The following is a 17,425-nucleotide window of genomic DNA, read 5'->3' as shown; positions in this document are numbered from 1 at the left end:
TACCATTGGATGAGCATGGGTAAGAAGGGCAGAAGTATCAGAATAGGTAAGGGGGAGAATGAGGATAAATAGTATGGGCCTCATTATGAGTATGCCGGTCCGGTAACAACGGTTCCGGTAAGCTGCAGGCACTGTTGCTACCGGACCGGCACACTGTGAGTTCTGCATGCGGGTGCCTTTCTGCCCACCAGGTTTGATCTAGCAGGCGGAAAGGTACCCGCTCACAGACTTTGATAGATGCACCGGCCCTTTTGCACACAGTACCTATAGGACTCAATGGGAATGGTGAGTTACTTTTTCCGGCGCCTGGCTTCAGGGACCCCCGGGGCTGTAATGCTCTGGTGATTCCCCATTGCCAGGCGCCGGAAAAAAAGCATAACTCCGGCGGCAGCCTGCCGTTTTTACAAGCACGGCTACCGCCGGAGTTATAGTGAGGCCCTATGATGGTAAACTGGAAGAATAGGCAGGAGGATTAGGAGAAGAAGCCAAAGCAGAACAAAGCTTAGCAACTTTAGATGTAAAGTAACTAGCAAAGTCAGATGAAAGGAGGGAAGGGTGAGGAAATTTAGGAGACAGGATGCTGTGGAGAAGTTGGAAAACACAACGAGGGTGGTAAGAAAGAGAACCAGTAAGCTCCAAGAAGTACTATTTTTTTGCTGCAAGTAGGGCAGAGTCAAATGAAGAGTGTAAAGATGAAAGTGCAGCAAGATCAGGCAATGATCTAGATTTTTTCCAATTCCGCTAAACTTTACGCAGACAGCAGTAGAGGGAGATAAGATCAGAAGTAAGCCAAGGCTGAGGAGTTTTAAGAGCGGAAGTAAAAGAACAAAGAGGAGAGAGCAAATCAAGTACAGAAAGAAAAGTAGAATGGGGGCTGCTAGCAGCCATATCAGAAGACAAGGAAGAGAAAGTAGGAATAGATGGAAGAGAAGATCTTCGATCCTTCCATTTCCAAGCAAAAAAGAAACACAGTGGGCCTCATTACGAGTCACCCGGTCTGGAAATAACTGTGGCGGTAAACCCGCCGCCACCGTTGTTTCCGGACCGGGTGATCTCGAGTTCTGTAGGCGGGAGGTGTGATTCCCGCCAGGTCTGACCTGGCAGGTTTAACACCACCCAACTTCAGGCGGACATGGAAACACCGCCACCATCACGAGATGGTGGAATTTGTGACAGACCCCTACCTGACCCTCCCTCCACCTTTATAAGTTGTTATGAATCCTGTCCCGTTGCCCCCTCCCCAATTCGAACGGGTACTAACATTAAAGGGAGGCATAGGAGAAGACATATATCCCCATCTGACATCCCCACTGTCTATATGCAACATTATCATGTAAAACCCATTCAACTACAACAAAACATCTGCAGCCTTAACCCTAAGAAACAATTACAGAAGTTTCCCTCCATCATTAGGGAAAACTACAAACTACAAACTCCATCATTAGGGAAAACTACAACTCCCATACTTACTCTCCATTGCCTTCTTTCAAAACCACTGGGACGAAGAAGAAGAGGGACAGAGCTATGAAGATTGCCCACAGGAACCAATGTACCGTGGATTCGTATGGCCAGTCTCCATCGTGTCCCATTAACGAGGACAGGAAGGGTCAGGCCTCCCTTTTCAACCATCCACATCTTACTCCAATTAACACTCCCTGTCAGTATAAAAGGTGCAGCATTGAAACACCCTTTGAGAGAGTTTGGGATGCAGTGTGGACCAGAGTAGCTGAAGAGCAGAGCAGAGTGCTGAAAGAACCCTGGAGACTTTGGAAGGGAGCTGAGGGCCTAGATGGTGATCCTGTTTTGTTGAAGGACTGCTTCAGGGCTGGGGAGTTGTGCCTTCCAAGAGCCAGACAGGGCAGATCATACCATGCTGATTCTGTCAACAGAAGTACTCATTTCCCCTGGGCATATCAAGAGAAGCCCAGGTACCTGAGGGACAGGTGGGAAGACCCTGACCTCGACCCAGAGAGCTCCAGAGAAGTTGCTTGCCAGAGCCGTGCTTACCGGATGAGCTTCATGGCAAGAGAGAAGAAATCCCGGTGAGCGTGTGTGTGGCTGGAGCGGGAGCCTGAGCATGGAATTTGAGAAAGAAAGCAGGAAATTAAAAGGCTCATGAAATGCATGATGGTACTTGAAGTTCTTTTTGAAATGAAGTGAAATGGAACACTAAAATAAAGTAACAGAGTGGTCTGGTGGTAAACGAAAGTAAGACTATGTGCACTGTGAAAGCAGTCCAAACCTAGGGAGACACAGAAATTGTGTTTGAAAGGGGTCTGAGCCTGAACGAGGGAGACACAGACATTGGGCCTCATTACACGGTAGGTGGTAAAATAGCACCATGGTTGCTACCGTATTTTACCGTGTCCGCCTTGGTGGATGGTGGAATTACCGCCCTACTCCAAGGTGAGCAGGGGCGGTAATTCCCCATTCACCAAGGCCTTTCCCCATTCCCATTTATGCCCCCATAGGGCATAATGGGAATGGGGAAGGCGCTAATTACGGTATCGCAAATTGCGGTACCGTAATTAGCACCAAGGTCCCTTTGCGGGTTCGTTTTTTAACGCCTGCTAGAAGCAGGCGTTAAAGTACCAACCCGCAAAGGGACCTCGTAATAAGGCGGTAAGGGTTAACGGTCACCGGTACCCTTACCAGTGACCGTTAACCCTTACCGCCTACCGTGTAATGAGGCCCATTGTGTTTAAAAAGAGACATTCTTTTGTTAAACCCAAGGCTGAAGAGAGCCTGAGAAGATTACCATAAGGCATAGCAAATGCTGAAGAATAAAGCTAGGGGAAGGGAACCCCCGAGAAAGTAAAGTGAAATGGTTTAAGCCCGAAAGAGGGTAAGCAAGGAAAGAAATTGAATGTGAAAGGCTGTGCCCAGTTGAGGGGGCCTATAGAGACTTTAAAATACACTTTTCCTTTGGAACTTTTGTGTTTGTGCTGAAGAGCCTAGAACTTTTGTGTTGGTGCTGCAAAATGCAGGGGATTGACCTGGAATGGGAAGAAGGGAAACCTGAGAGGTCAAAACCCTGAACTTTGAGATGGAGTATGTGAATGCCAAGCATGCTCCGGTGAGCCGAGCCAGCTACCCCAGGTATACTTGCATAACAGAGTGTGACCATATGTCAAGTGCTCCACCCCGCCCACATGTTATGCAACGTGGACAAGAATCTTTTGATGCCATTCTGTCATCCTTTTCTTTCCCACCGATTTTCTGTTTGTGTTACATTTCCCTATTTCACTTGTATGCTATTAGAGTGAGGGCAGGCAATAGGTGTTCTAGTTTAATTGTTATTCTTTTGGATTAACGACGCACTAGGATTGTTTTCTTTTTATCTAGATGGTAAAGTGTGCTCTCATCTTTAGTGTTAGGGCAAGACAGGAGTTTTTCCAAACCCCGTTTGAAGTAAATGAAACTGGTGATTTGTATCTTGTGTGTCCTCGTCCTTCTTTTGATACCATGTCTGCTTCACACAGTCCAAGCACTGATTCGAGCTGCTCTATGTCAATGCTCTCCTCTCTGGACCCCTCACCGTCCCTCCCCACTCTCTGCTTTTCTGTCTTCCCTGTCCCCTGTACTTTCTGCAGAACAAGGCACTTTGGATTTTACATCAGGAGGGAGGTGTCAATTGTCTCAGGGTCAGAGATTGGACTCCTTAATGGAAGGTTGCTTTCATCCAATCCCTTGTGACCTTTTACCTATAAAAGAGAGGGTCTTCCACTCTTCCTTTGATTCACTTTTGAACATTCAAGGACATCAGGATGACTTCATTTGGACTTGTTGTGATTACAGTCCTTTCCAAAGCCCTTTGCCAGAGGTGTTGCCAGAGCACATTGGGGTGACTTCAGTGAGGTCCAAAGCCTACCGCTCTGCTAGCAAGCCTACATCGGCTTTGTGAGCAGAGGCAGAAAACGACTCCCCTTGCCCTAGATCTCTCTGCAGTGGGACTCACTGCATCCAGAGGGACAAATCAGCCAGAGTCCTGTTTCCATCCCTGTGAGAAACCTGAAGATGTCTCGCCAGCTAGTCCCCGGGGACCTGTCATCCAGATGGACAGGGCACGGCCATCACTTTTGGATGCAGTTCCTGAGAGTGGACAAGTGTGGGAGAATCACCTGGATGAGGGGTCTTCGGGGACTGGAAGTGGGACACCGGAGGGTGAGACATGGGATCCCCTTCCTTGTAACACCTCTTAGCTTAGGACCCTTTAGGAATGTGCATATGTAATGGATGGGATCACACAGACTACATTCTGAAACCAAATACCCGAACCAACGCAGGAAGATGGCAAAACAGGAAGTTTACAACGAACATCAACTGATGTACGCTCATTCTCTCAGCGATCTTTACACAAACTATGGTTTTTATACCGGAAATACTTCAGAACTGACGTCATACTATGTGGCAATAATGAAAAACCTATCAAGGGTCGGGATTGGCTAAGCGGAACATCTAAGTATACTTTCTATAGGAACTAGGAAGTTTACTTTCTATAGGAACTAGGATTGTGAATGGCTGCCCACTATCAGGTGGACAACATAAGCCTACCTCTAAAACATGTCATTTTCAGAAACATTAGATACACAGTTTCACATTGGTCTTCAAACTATAAGGTCCTTCATTAAATGGACTAATATAATTGTTTGCCATGCTTGTACCATGTCTGGAACATTCGGTCCATTTAGCAGCACGTAAGCCCAGACCCAGGCGCAAGGAGATGGGGCATGACACTACCTCCCCACCCAATTAGCCAAGCATCTCTCATCGCCCATGCCTTCTGCCATAAACATTGTCTTTGTACTTGGTCATTGCAAAAGTATCCTTGTCTTTGGGAATGTACAGGAGTGAGGGCATTCACTATTGTGTCTAGGACTCCAAGTTCAAACTCTATATTCATCCTTGGCTCACATGACAGGAGACCACGATTTGGTCCATTTTGCAAGTGCTAAATGTTTTAAATGAATTAAACTTGGCACTCTTGGTGTTCTTACTTTGCACCTTAACAAGGGAAGATTCATTCTCCGCACATTCAATCATTTCCAGAACAAATAGCTGACCTTGGCTGCTTCAGTCTTGACTCCAAGTCAGACAACCTCATCTTGCAGCTCCACGATTCTGCGTATTCTTGCTCTGACCCAGTTTTCCCTTCCCACTTCATGGATCCTGGTTTACTAAATTCATGATACCAATGTCCAGTTTCTGTATAATGGCGGCTTCGCCTGCGTTCTATTCACTACGTATAGCCAGCTTCTATGATGACTTTCTGCAGCACTTTGTGCATGAGTAATCTTCTTTGTACTTAAGAGTTCAGTTGATTATTTGCTTCATTAGGTTCTTTAGGAGTTATACATCTTCAGTCAGTATCTTGGGACGTCGTATATACTTTTTATGACATCACTAGCTTATTTTCTCTGCTCCTTCTCTTATTCCTTCAGGGAGTTCCTCCCTTAGGTTGTCATCACTTTGGGGATGTATTCGGTAAGGATGTCTCAACGGTATCTTCAACGGTCAAATATGGCACAGTCTCATGTCTCCAACATATGGGAGGAAGGGGGCGTGTCTCTTGTAGAGGTATACAGCTGCTCCTCTACATTCCCCTCAAGTGTTTCTACATCCTGGTATTTTCTTTGAAGAAGTGTTTTTAGGTGTCCATATTTTCATCACCCTACTCAGGGCGCTTGCTGATTTAACATGTTTTTTATTTTATTTATTAATTTGTTTATTTGAAAATACAACTTTTCAAATTACTTTTCCTTATACAAAACAGACACACAATAGACATTAAAGAAGAAAATGCAACATAATACATTTTCAAATTAATCAACCAATATATAACATTTTAAATTATCAAATTCATTTTCCATTTTGGCAGAAAAATATATCAATCCTCGATACAAGCCCTCAAAAAAATGTCATTAAGGCCATTATATTGTTGACATTGCATTCCAATCTAGCAGTTCTTAAATGAAATATCAAATGTATCCCTTTCTATATAAGTTGGTCATTTCCTAATCGTTCTGATTTTCTATAGCTGGTAACACAATGTCAAGATATTGTACTATCGCTATTTGTATCACGACTCTCGGGTTAGAGAATAAAAGATGCCATAATTGTTCTCTATCCAGATAATCCTGCACAACCAATTTCCTCTCAAAACATTTCCTTCTTACATCATTCAAAGCCGTACAATCAATTATGAGATGATGCAATGTCTCCCTTTGATTCATGTTCAAGTAATAACGACAAAAGTTCAACTTCGAGGTGATCTGCTTCCTTCTACACAATATATCCCTGGTGTTCCACTGATTCAATCTGAACCTCAAGAATTTCCTCTGGAACTACTGAGAAGGGTATTTTGTGAGATAGTAAGCCATAACTCCATATTTTTTAGCACCAAACAAAGGTATGCTACAGTCCATATGTTTAGAGCACTTCGCCAAGTTACCAGACCAATCGTGTTGAAAAATGTTAACCTTTGCTTGATCTGGGTTAGTTATGAGAAGGTCAATTTTTACAGCAGCATCGGCTGCGGCATTCAGGACATTACTTTGTCACCTGATCGAGAACGTTTTCTTAGATGTGATTAAATCAAGCGCTATAATTTTCAAGATGGTCGCTTTTTTAGCCCTTCCAACCTTTTACGAAGAAGAGCGCACTGCTTCCATGTCACCTATGAATACAGCGACAATAGACCGAATTCATATAGCACAATCATTATTGGGATACTACAAGGCAGTTGCAGAACTGTTTTCCAGTACTTACACTCTATAACATCCCAGAACTTGCGATCTTGAGGAAGTGAGGCTTCCACTCCATACAAAATGATTGGTATAACTTTCATTTTATAAAATGTTAAAGTGTGTATTAAAGAGAACTTTTCAAACCTTGCTTGGAGTATCTTTGATTGAGATGTTAAAGATTGTAATTTATTTTTGATCTCACAAGTAAATTGCCTCATTGTTTTCTTGTGCTGGATTGTTACACCTAAGTACTTGTATTGATACACACTTGAGAGTTCACATAGTTGTAATTGCCATTTATATTGATATTTTCTCGCCAAGTTGCTGTTATTACAAAACACGATTTGTGTTTTTTGGGTACTGATGACTACATGAATACATTGTTGTCCAATGCATAGGAGCATACTTGATCAAGCATATTTTGAAGCCCCCTAGGGGTTTGGGACAACAATATCAAATTGTCCGCATATAGTAAATATGGGATTCTTAGGACACCCAATCGCGGGGGGTCACCCAGACAATTCGTAATCGACTTTCCTATGTCCAATATGAAAACATTAAACAGAAAGGAGGCTAAGGCAGAGCCTTGCTTCAATCCTCTTTGGGTCGCTATTGTCGGGGACAATTTTACATTAAAGTTAGTTCTCACACGCATAGATGTATCTGTGTGGAGCAACATTATCAGAGCTAATAAAGAGGAGGGCCATTGATGTTTGTGCAATTTTGCACATAATAGCATCCTATCTATCGAATCAAATGCAGCTTTGAAGTCAATAAAACCCAAAAATAATGATTGACCACACGCTGCTTGCTGCGATTGTATCATAGTGAGAGCTAATATATTAGGTATTGTACCCAGTCCCTTTACAAAGCCCGATTGGAGGGGATATTTCGGATGTTTTGCATCAGCCCATGAGTTGAGTTCACTCAGAATTATATTGGGCATGTAATAGAGAAATTGCCCGATAACTTGCAGGAGATTGACGGTCACCCTTTTTATAAATTGGGAGCGTGATTGATTGAGTCCATGTTTCGGCAATTTCTGTTCCCGGTTTACGGCAGAGAATATGTTGAACAATATGGACGCCCAAATCTCTGGATGAGCTTTCATAACATGATTCAAAATGTCATCTGGGCCTACAGCTCGTGAATTGCTCGCTGATTTGATTAATTGCATAATTGCACTTCGATCCAGGTTAAGCTGAAACTCAACTGGTGACGATAATGGATCTTGAACCCTGGAACCCAGAGGAGGTGAATACAGATGTTCAAAATAAGAGACCCACTGCTGGGTATCGACTATAGAGATTTGTAGATCTAATTGATGCACACTAAGTGCTTGATTCAATACAGTCCACATTTTAGCAATATTTTTCTCTGCCAAAATCTTCAGCATATTGGCACCATCTCTCTGACCTGTGTCCTTTCATCCAATTTTTATGGGCCATTCAAATTTTTTGAGTGAGAACCACTCTAAGGGAAGAAGGAAGCCTTGAGAGCTTTCTTAGCTCTGCGCGAAATAACGTTTTGCTTGTGTGAACTAATTTGTCAAATGTATGCAGATGACTCTTTTAATTACCAGCAGATGTATTGCGTTAGCTAAAAGATTGTATTGTATCACTATAAATCAACCCCATGTTGACACCTTGGTGTTCATCTATCACGTTCGATTGGGTTATTAACTGATTAAAGTGAACCAAGGTGTCCTCTGTCCATCAAAGCCGGTTTCCACCCAGATTTACCACCAAACAACCCTGCACAGGCAAATTATGTGTGGTATGGATTTCCCCTTGAACTCACCATTCGGCACATAGTATATTGTGATTGCTCACATAATTGGTAGTGATGTGAAATGTTTGCATTACTGACCACAATGCCATATTTACATAAACATAATCGATTATCGAGGAAGTATTGCCTTTGTGCCCGGTTGGGGCAGGTGGTATATCAGATGAAAATGCACCATTCAAAACATATAGATTTCTGTGCTTCACTAGACAATTCCAGCACATGAACCTCTTACTGAATCGCTTGCCCTTTTTCTCGAAGAAGTTTAGGTTTAAGTCACCGGCCAAGATGAAATACATGATACTCTGATCCTCAAATACCATGTCTAGTAAACAGTTCAAATCCCTGAAAAAACACTCATCAGTGATGCCAGCTGTGTTCCAATATATATTAAAAATTGCATAAGTAATCCTCAGGAACCTTACTTTAATCAACAGCATAAACTTGTTCGTGGCTGCCCAATACCTGGAAGACATCCCCGACTTAATTTTTACAGCTATTAAGAGGCCGAAGTTGGTCTTCCCATGGCAGCTTTTGATGCAGGATTTAAGTGTAGTTCATGGCCGTCCCAGAAGGGAGGAAGTGTAAACCAAGTCTCTTGCAGAAGAACTATATCAAATTGGTTCAAGTTATTTTGGTCATTGTTTAAGAGATGTTTGAAGCCTCTTGAGTTCTAACTCAAGAGGGAAATTGTATGCTGGGAGGCAAGAGAGACTAGTTAATTCTGCTTTGGAGTAGACTCACAAACACATGATTTGGCCAATGGTTGAGACTTCATCACATCTCTAATTTCTTGAGGTTGGATTTTTAAACTTTGGGCTTGAACCATCTCACCTGGCAGTGCAGCTGTTCCTCTATCTTCAGTACATAATATAAAACCCAAATTATGTAATAATCCCTTTGCTTGCCAGATCACATTTTGAACCACCCTCGATTGCATCCACAATCTTACACCATTTAAATTTTGCTTGTTGATAAATTCAACCAATGATGAGGAGGAGGACACAATGGGCCTCATTATAACTTGTGCAGAATGGGCTTAACGGCGCCGGTAATGGTGCCGGCGCCGTTAAACCCACTCCACACTATTACGAGGTCCCCTCGCGGGACCCGCTCTGGACGTCTGGTTTTTCAAGACGTCCATAGCGGGTCCCGCGAGGGGACCAGGGAGGTAACAACGGGCCCGTTCGTAATGGGTCCGTTGTTAGCTCCCTCCCCATTCTCATTGAGCCCTATGAGGGCTCGAATGGGAATGGGGAAGGACCGGGCCCGGGTTCCCTGAAGGAACCCGGGCCCGGTCCTTCCCCTCCATACTCAGAATGGCCCAGTATTTCCCCATTCAGGGAACCCAGACCCGGACACGATTTTGGAGTCAGCCATGCCCTTATTAAGGGCATGGCTGCCTCCAAAGTCGTGATGAGGCCCAATGTCCTCTAACATCTGAATGTCAGAGAATATTGCCATCACCGCTCTGTGATTCAGTTCAAACTGGGTCCAAGGAAAAGGTCTGCATTTTAAAATTAGGGAGCATAAAGCAGGCCGTTTATTTGCATTCAAATTTTCCCTTTTCACCTCAGTCTTTTTGGAGTTCTCAGTCCCAGCTGACATTTCTTTCTGTGAACCTACGGGTTTTAGGTTTTCCAGAGCATTTTCAATTAAAGTTAAAATAGCTTCAGAGAGCTGTGATGGATCTATTGGAGAATTAAGGGACTTTGGCTTGAAGCACGAAGCAGATTGTGCATCAGGTGGAAGCAGAGAAGTAGCAAGAGCGCCTTCCTTGCTACCAACATGATTCACCCATGCACCGAGGGTCAAGTTTTCAGAAAATGTTGTACCTGGAGAGAAGGAGCAAGCATCAGGCTCCTTGTTTACATGGGGACTTCCATCATGTAACTTACAGACTGAGCTTCCATCCGAAGTCAGAGGAGTAGGATTTGCACATATTTCTAAATGAGGGGGTACATGGCCGGCCATATATGCATCACCCGCCCTCCGAATTTCAGTTCTGTGCTTCATCTCATCAATAATCGGTTCCCCTCCAAAACCCTTATCTGGAACAGTTCCCTTTTTTTAACAAGCCTGAATGCCATTCAAAGGGACAGATTCCACAAGCACTGGGTGTGAGAGCTCTCTCACTAGGTCACCTAAAGGGGGATATATTAAGGCCTGCGCTGGGCAAAACTCTGTGAGACAATTTTTTAGCTTTGCCTGGTTTTGAAGCATATATTTATTCCTAATGGATTGAGAGGCTATGGCTTTATTTTTGCTGGGTAGGGAAATGGTTTGAAAAATTGTTTGGCCACCACCTTCCCCACATGGTTAGGTGCAGGTTGATTTTTCTGGCGTTTTGATTCATTGTTGTTTCCACCAATCATTCTAATTTGTGGATTTTTAGAAGTCAACTGGCCCTCTAGGGGTTTATGCATATCCTTGGATGGAGCAAAAATTGAGTAAATTCCTTTGGCACGGTTTAACAAAGTATCCGGCAAAGCATCCTAGGGGCTCGGAATATGATCCCAAGATGATGGAGGAAACTCAATTGAACTATCATAAATGATTGAATTGATACAAGGGAGAGCTCCCACAGATGCACCATTTGAACTTACAGTAGTTGAACAAGGATGTAACTGCAAAGCATGATTCCAATTTGTTTGACAGGCAACAGAAGTCACAATGGTTTTGGGGGGAATGGGTTGCGCAATTGGCATGAGAAATTGCCTATCCATATTAACCCCCTCCATTTGTAAAGACAAGATTTTATTTAATGTTTCCTCCTGAGCCAAGAAGCTACGATCAAGTACATTATATAAATTACCCAGAGCTTGAAGAGCAGAGTTCATCGCCAATAATGTTACATCAACCTGTGCATCAATGTTGCGAACGTGCAGGGATGTATTGGTACTGTGTGGATGAATACGAGGGCTGTTTGACTGTGAATGCATTGGCACGCTAACAGTCTGTGATGTTTGTGCTCAATAGTTGTAAATAAACACAGTTAGATGGAGATTGAATATTAACTTGTTCCCAAGATAACTTTTATTATCAACTTATAACTTTTCTAATTTTTTTCTGTGTTTTCTTTCAGAAACAAAAAAAAGGATACAGGTGGTTTCTTGATGTATCTTCTTGTGAGGACAGAAGTCTTCTAGCTAAGCGGGTCAGAAGACTTCAGGTAAGTCTTTGTTAATCTTCGCTTCTTCCTTTCTTTAAAGACTATAATACTGTGTGGGTCTTTCTCCTATCATATGTTCAGTTTCACTTCTTTTCCATGGTATCTTACAGTCTTTGTAAATTGCTCCTTCTCTTACTTGAAATAAGGGTGTCTGTCTTTAGCGGCTAGTGAAAACATAGTCTTTAGTCTTTCATGAGTTCACTATTGTATTTAAATGAACAAGTCTCTCTTTATCCCTTAAAGTCTTTAAGAGAATATAGCCCAGATCCTCAGATATACTCCCATCTGTATCAACATTTTCGGGGATTACACGTGAGGTAGATTGTTACCTTTGTTCTTCCTATTCTATTTTGTATTCACTCCCCATCCTGTACCATCGTCTCATCTGGTATCAATGCTTCCCCAGTGTTCATTTATATAGCGACTCGACTCGTCAATTTGCTTCGGCTCGTGGCAGCCTAAAATATACCCCTATTCTCTCTCTTACCGGTGACAGCTGTTTGCTTCTGTGTGGCTCCGCCCGGCCTCAACTCTGTCCCTCACATCTCTTCTCGCCTTCAGCGCTTCGCCTCAGCGCGGCCTCCGCTGACCGAAACTCCTCCCCTCGGCGCTCTCGGCGGTATATCAGCTGCTCGACTTCGCGGCTCTTGATGACAGCGCCTCCTTCCTTCGGCGTTCCCGGTGGTGGATCAACTGTTCGACTCCACGGCCTCCGATGACAGAAACTCCTCCCCTCGGGCTTCTCAATGGATGATCAGCTGCTCGGCCCAGCGCGGCCTCCGCCTGTACGAGCTCCGTCCTCAGCTACTGTCCTCGGCAGATCAGCTGTTCAGTTTTGCGCGGACTCTCCCTCTCTTCAGCTTTTCTCGCCCTTACAATGAAAGAACTGAATAGCGATTTCAAACGATCGCATATAATATTCATTTCAACAACTTGTAGTTAACTCTGTGCAATGGCACAACTCCCCTCAGCTTCTCGTCTAAATCAATAAGCCCAGATCAAACCGTCACTCTTCAAATCCTCCTCCTCTGTCTCCTGGCAACCGAAAAACAAAAACAAAGAAGAGACAATTGTTGTCAGAAAGCTTCCTTTCCATCAAAGCTTCTCTGTGATTGGCCCAATGACCTGTCAATTACTCCCTTCAATCAGATAGATTCAATTAACCCTTCATATGGTCCTTCTGCCTCGTATTAACCGAGCCTGAGCCAGCTGGTGTCCTTGTTGTAGAATCTGCTCCATTTTTATCACATACCTTCCCCTCTAGTCCCTTACGCTTGGGAAGGGAATTGTTCCGGGATAGGAAATCTGCCTGGGCCATTAATTTTCCTGGGCGATGAACTGTCTTGACCGTAAAAGGTTGTAGTGATAAAAACCATCTAAGTACTCGGGGATTAGTATCTTTGTTACCTGCCAACCATAAAAGAGGTGCATGATCTGTCACCAGTGTAAACTCTCTTCCTAATAAGTAGTAGCGTAATCTCTCTATGGCCCATTTCACTGCAAGACATTCCTTTTCAATCATAGCATAGTGTTGTTCATGCGGTAAGAGTTTCCTGCTTATGAAAAGTACTGGTCTTTCTGATTCATCTTGCCCCTGGAATAATACCGCTCCAAGACCTGTTCCAGACGCATCTGTGTGTAGGAAGAACGGAGCTGAGAAATCTGGACTTTTTAAAACGGCTTTTTCAGATAAAGCATTCTTTAGGTTATTAAATGCATTCATTGTCTCTGTTGTATACCAGTCCTTCTTTGTGCTGGACGTGTTTTTCAACAGATCTGTCAGAGGTGTTGCTAAAATGGGGGATGAACCTTCTATAGTACCCAATAAAACCAAGAAAGGCTCGCACTTGTCGAAGGTTTGTAGGAAATTGTAAGTCTTTTATGGCTTTCAACTTGTCTTCTTGTGGTTTAATCACCCCTTGTCCTACAAAGTATCCTAAATATCTAGTGTAGAAATTAGCCATGAAAGTTTTCTTTGGATTTATGTGTAGACCAGATTCTTGTAATAGTCGAAGTACATTTCCCAAATGGGTTAAATGATCGTGTCAAGTCTGACTGAAGACAATAATATCGTCAAGGTATGCTCCTACATAGTCTTCATGTCCTCTAAGAATTGAACTCATGAGCCTTTGAAAGGTTGCCGGTGCCCCATGTAACCCAAAAGGTAAGACTGTAAATTGAAACAATCCCGATGGTGTAGCAAAAGCTGTTTTTTCTTTGTCCTCTGGGAGTAACGGTATTTGCCAATATCCTTTTGTTAAATCTATAGTTGTTAGAAACTTAGCTTTACCTAGCTTGCCTAGTAAATCTTCTATTCGTGGCATAGGATAAGCGTCGAACTTGGAAATCTCATTCAATTTCCTAAAGTCCATGCAAAAATGAACTGTTCCATCAGGCTTCGGCACCATTACTACGGGTGATGACCATTCGCTATGAGAGGGTTCTATTACGCCAATCTCCAGCATTTCTTTAATCTCCTTGTTGATAGATTGGAGTTTTGTCTCTGGAATTCTATAGGGTCTAATTCTTACTACTTCTCCTGGCTGAGTTACAATACGATGGCACACCATGTTCGTTCTCCCCGGTAAGGAGGAAAAAGTATTTGCAAATCTCCTTACCAAATCGAGGAGTTCTTTCTTCTGTAACACAGATAGATCTTGATTTACGTTTAACGCTTCCAGTCCTAGATCTTCTTTTAACCAAGGAAAAGGTTCGAAAGATACCTCCTTTGTATTAATCACTGCCACCGTCGCTATAGGTTCTACCCATTTCTTCAGTAGATTCACATGATATGTCTGTGTTGGGAATCTTCTGTCATTTTGTCTCACCTTGTAGGTTAGTGGACCTAGGACCTCTTCAACCTCAAATGGACCTCTCCAAGCGGCTGGCATTTTGTTCTCAGACGTCGGGAGTAAGACCAACACTTTATCTCCCTTGTTAAATGTTCTCAATTGAGTGTTTCGATTATAATAGTATTCCTGTTTGGTTTGCGCTTGTAACAGGTTTTCTTTGGCAATGTTCTGTAACTTTTCTACCCTCTCTTTAAGTTGGCAAGCATATTCAGTAAGGGAGATCTCTTGACTCGGCTCCTCTTCCCAGTTTTCCTTCAAAACATCGAGTAGCGTTCTCACTGATCTTCCAAACAGAAGTTCAAAGGGTGAAAACCCTGTCGATGACTGTGGGGTATTCCTTAAGGTAAGGAGTATCAATGGTAACAACCTGTCCCAATTCTTTCCTCCCGGCTCTCCTGTTTTACGTAACATTTGTTTTATGGTTTGATTGTACCTCTCTACAAGGCCATCAGTTTGAGGATGATAGACAGCGGTTTTTAAATGCTTCATTTATAGAATCGTACATACTTGTTCCATCACCGATGACATAAAGTTGGATCCTCTGTCAGTAACAAACTCCTTCGGTATTCCCACTCGGCTAATAAAGGGTATCAAGGCATCACATATACTTTGGGCACTAGTAGACCTAAGAGGAAAGGCCTCCGGATACCTTGTAGCATAGTCGACAATCACTAAAATATATTTATGACCTCTGGATGAGGGCTCCAAGGGGCCAACAATATCTAACCCAATCCGATGAAAAGGTTCCAACACGACTGGCATCGGCTGCAAAGGGGCTTTCCTCACATTGGCTTTATTTTTCTTCTGGCATTCTGGACAGGCTTGGCAGAAACGAGCCACCTGAGCATAGAGACCTGGCCAATAAAACCTAGGAAGGATTTTCTGTGTGGTCTTCTCTGTTCCTAAATGACCTTCACCAATTTGCAGATGGGCCACTTCCAACACGGTTTGATAATATTTCTTGGGAACTAAAAACTGTTTCAGAATAGCTCCAGTGGCATCCTTGCTAATTCGATAGTATAATCTTTTTTCTTGAACAAAAGTGGGACCATTTCCCGATACCACTGAGTGAACTGCAGCCCTAGCATTTCCTAATAATGGATCTATTTCTTGTGCCATTCTGAAACTATCTCCCCCTTCATCAATTTTCCAGTCAATTGCAATTGGGCAAACATTTTTCTCGTCCCAAACTTTCTTTAACTTTCTTAACTCAGATTTCACTTTCCTTTCTTTATTTGACGGCTCTGCAATCGTCTCCTGGGCGGAAGGGGCATTTCATAACCATCTTTCTTCTATCTTCTTTATGATCCGTGAAAAATTAGGAACATCGGAACCAATCAGCAGAGGTTCTGATAATACTGGCATGAGGGCGGCCCTTACCTCCATCTGTTCCCCGGCTACCTTTAAACTAATCTCTTTGGTAGGGTAAGCTTTGACATCGCCATGGACACAACGGATGGGAATTAGTGTATTCGGGTCCCCAGTATTCCCCACAAGTTCTGTACTTACTACTGTTTGCAAACTGCCGGTATCTACCATGGCTCTTGTAGGTTTCCCATCAACTTCTGCTTTGCAGATATACGAATACGATGTTTTTGGCATTGCTGTTACTTCTTGATATTCTCCTTCTCTGGGAACCTCCATGTTTCCCACGTCCATAGGTTTAGCTTTAGCTCTTTTGGGACACATTCTTGCTAAGTGTCCCCACTCACCACAGTCAAAGCATTGTATGCCTTTTGGTACCATATTAGAGGGCCTGATGCCTACAGGGCTCTCACTCGTTGGTCTCCCTCTAGGAGCCTCCCTCTCCGGCTTACGTAACATCGAGTTCGGCCATCTTGTAGCAGTGGTTGTTCTGAGAGAAGGGTTATTCCAACTGGGTGTTGAGGTTGGTTTGTTGTTTATCGCATATGACATGGTCCTGCCTTGTCCGGCCTTTTGATAGGCTGAAGCGATGTTAACAGCTTCAACCAGGCTGGGTCGGTGATGTTGGCGGACCCAACGTTGCATTGGTAAGGGTAGGGCTTCAACAAACTGTTGCATAACAATTTTCTCTGACATCTCATGAGCAGTACTGGAGTTAGACTGCAGCCATTTCTCTCCTAACTCTTTAACTCTATAAAACAACTGCCTCAGTGTCTCTTCGGCTTGTAGCTTGACCTCTCTAAACTTTATCCCATATGCTTCTTCATCATGTCCCAAGCGTTCCAGTACTTCTCGTTTCATATCTGTATAAGGTGTTTCGCCAGCTGGATTGTCTGCTTGGTAAGCAGTCTGCATCTCACCTGTCATGAGGGGTGCTAAGTAGTGGCACCAGCTATCGTTTGGCCATTGAGCGTTCCTAGCCACTCTTTCGAAGTTCACAAAGAAGTGAGCTGGGTCCTCTCCCACTGCGTACTTTTGTAAGACTGATGCTGGAACATGGGAATGTCGTCGTACGGTGGTCGCCTCCATTAATTGAGCTTGTTGTAGTTGTATGGCCTGTTGAAATGCTTGCCTATCGGCTTGGGATTGTTGGTTCTGTAACTGTAACGCATGTTGAAGTAATTGTTGCCCCTCACTTAGCGTTTTAATGAGTTCCTCCATGGTGTTCGGCTTTAAATCCCACTTCTGACACCAAATTGTGATGTTTGTGCACAATAGTTGTAAATAAACACAGTTAGATGGAGATTGAATATTAACTTGTTCCCAAGGTAACTTTTATTATCAACTTATAACTTTTCTAATTTTTTTCTGTCTTTTCTTTCAGAAACAAAAAAAAGGATACAGGTGGTCTCTTGATGTATGTATGTGAGGACAGAAGTCTTCTAGCTAAGCGGGTCAGAAGACTTTAGGTAAGTCTTTGTTAATCTTCGTTTCTTCCTTTC

General features: G+C 43.3%; 1 long non-coding RNA gene across 1 annotated transcript in view; it reads left to right on the top strand.

The window, feature by feature from the left end:
- The window catches only part of LOC138569882 (uncharacterized), a 145,961-nt gene that overhangs the window by 66,142 nt on the left and 62,394 nt on the right, over nucleotides 1–17,425 (top strand). The window contains exons 2-3 of the long non-coding RNA XR_011303348.1: nucleotides 11,620–11,706; nucleotides 17,308–17,392. This is a non-coding gene — a long non-coding RNA (uncharacterized lncRNA). The remainder of the gene's footprint in view (nucleotides 1–11,619; nucleotides 11,707–17,307; nucleotides 17,393–17,425) is intronic.

Source organism: Ambystoma mexicanum, chromosome 2q (genome assembly GCF_040938575.1).
Source record: "Ambystoma mexicanum isolate Mex_15411 chromosome 2q, UKY_AmexF1_1, whole genome shotgun sequence".
NCBI classification, from domain to species: domain Eukaryota; kingdom Metazoa; phylum Chordata; class Amphibia; order Caudata; family Ambystomatidae; genus Ambystoma; species Ambystoma mexicanum.
The sequence above is the reverse complement of the archived record's forward strand: the minus strand, read 5'-3'. Positions and strand labels throughout refer to the sequence as shown.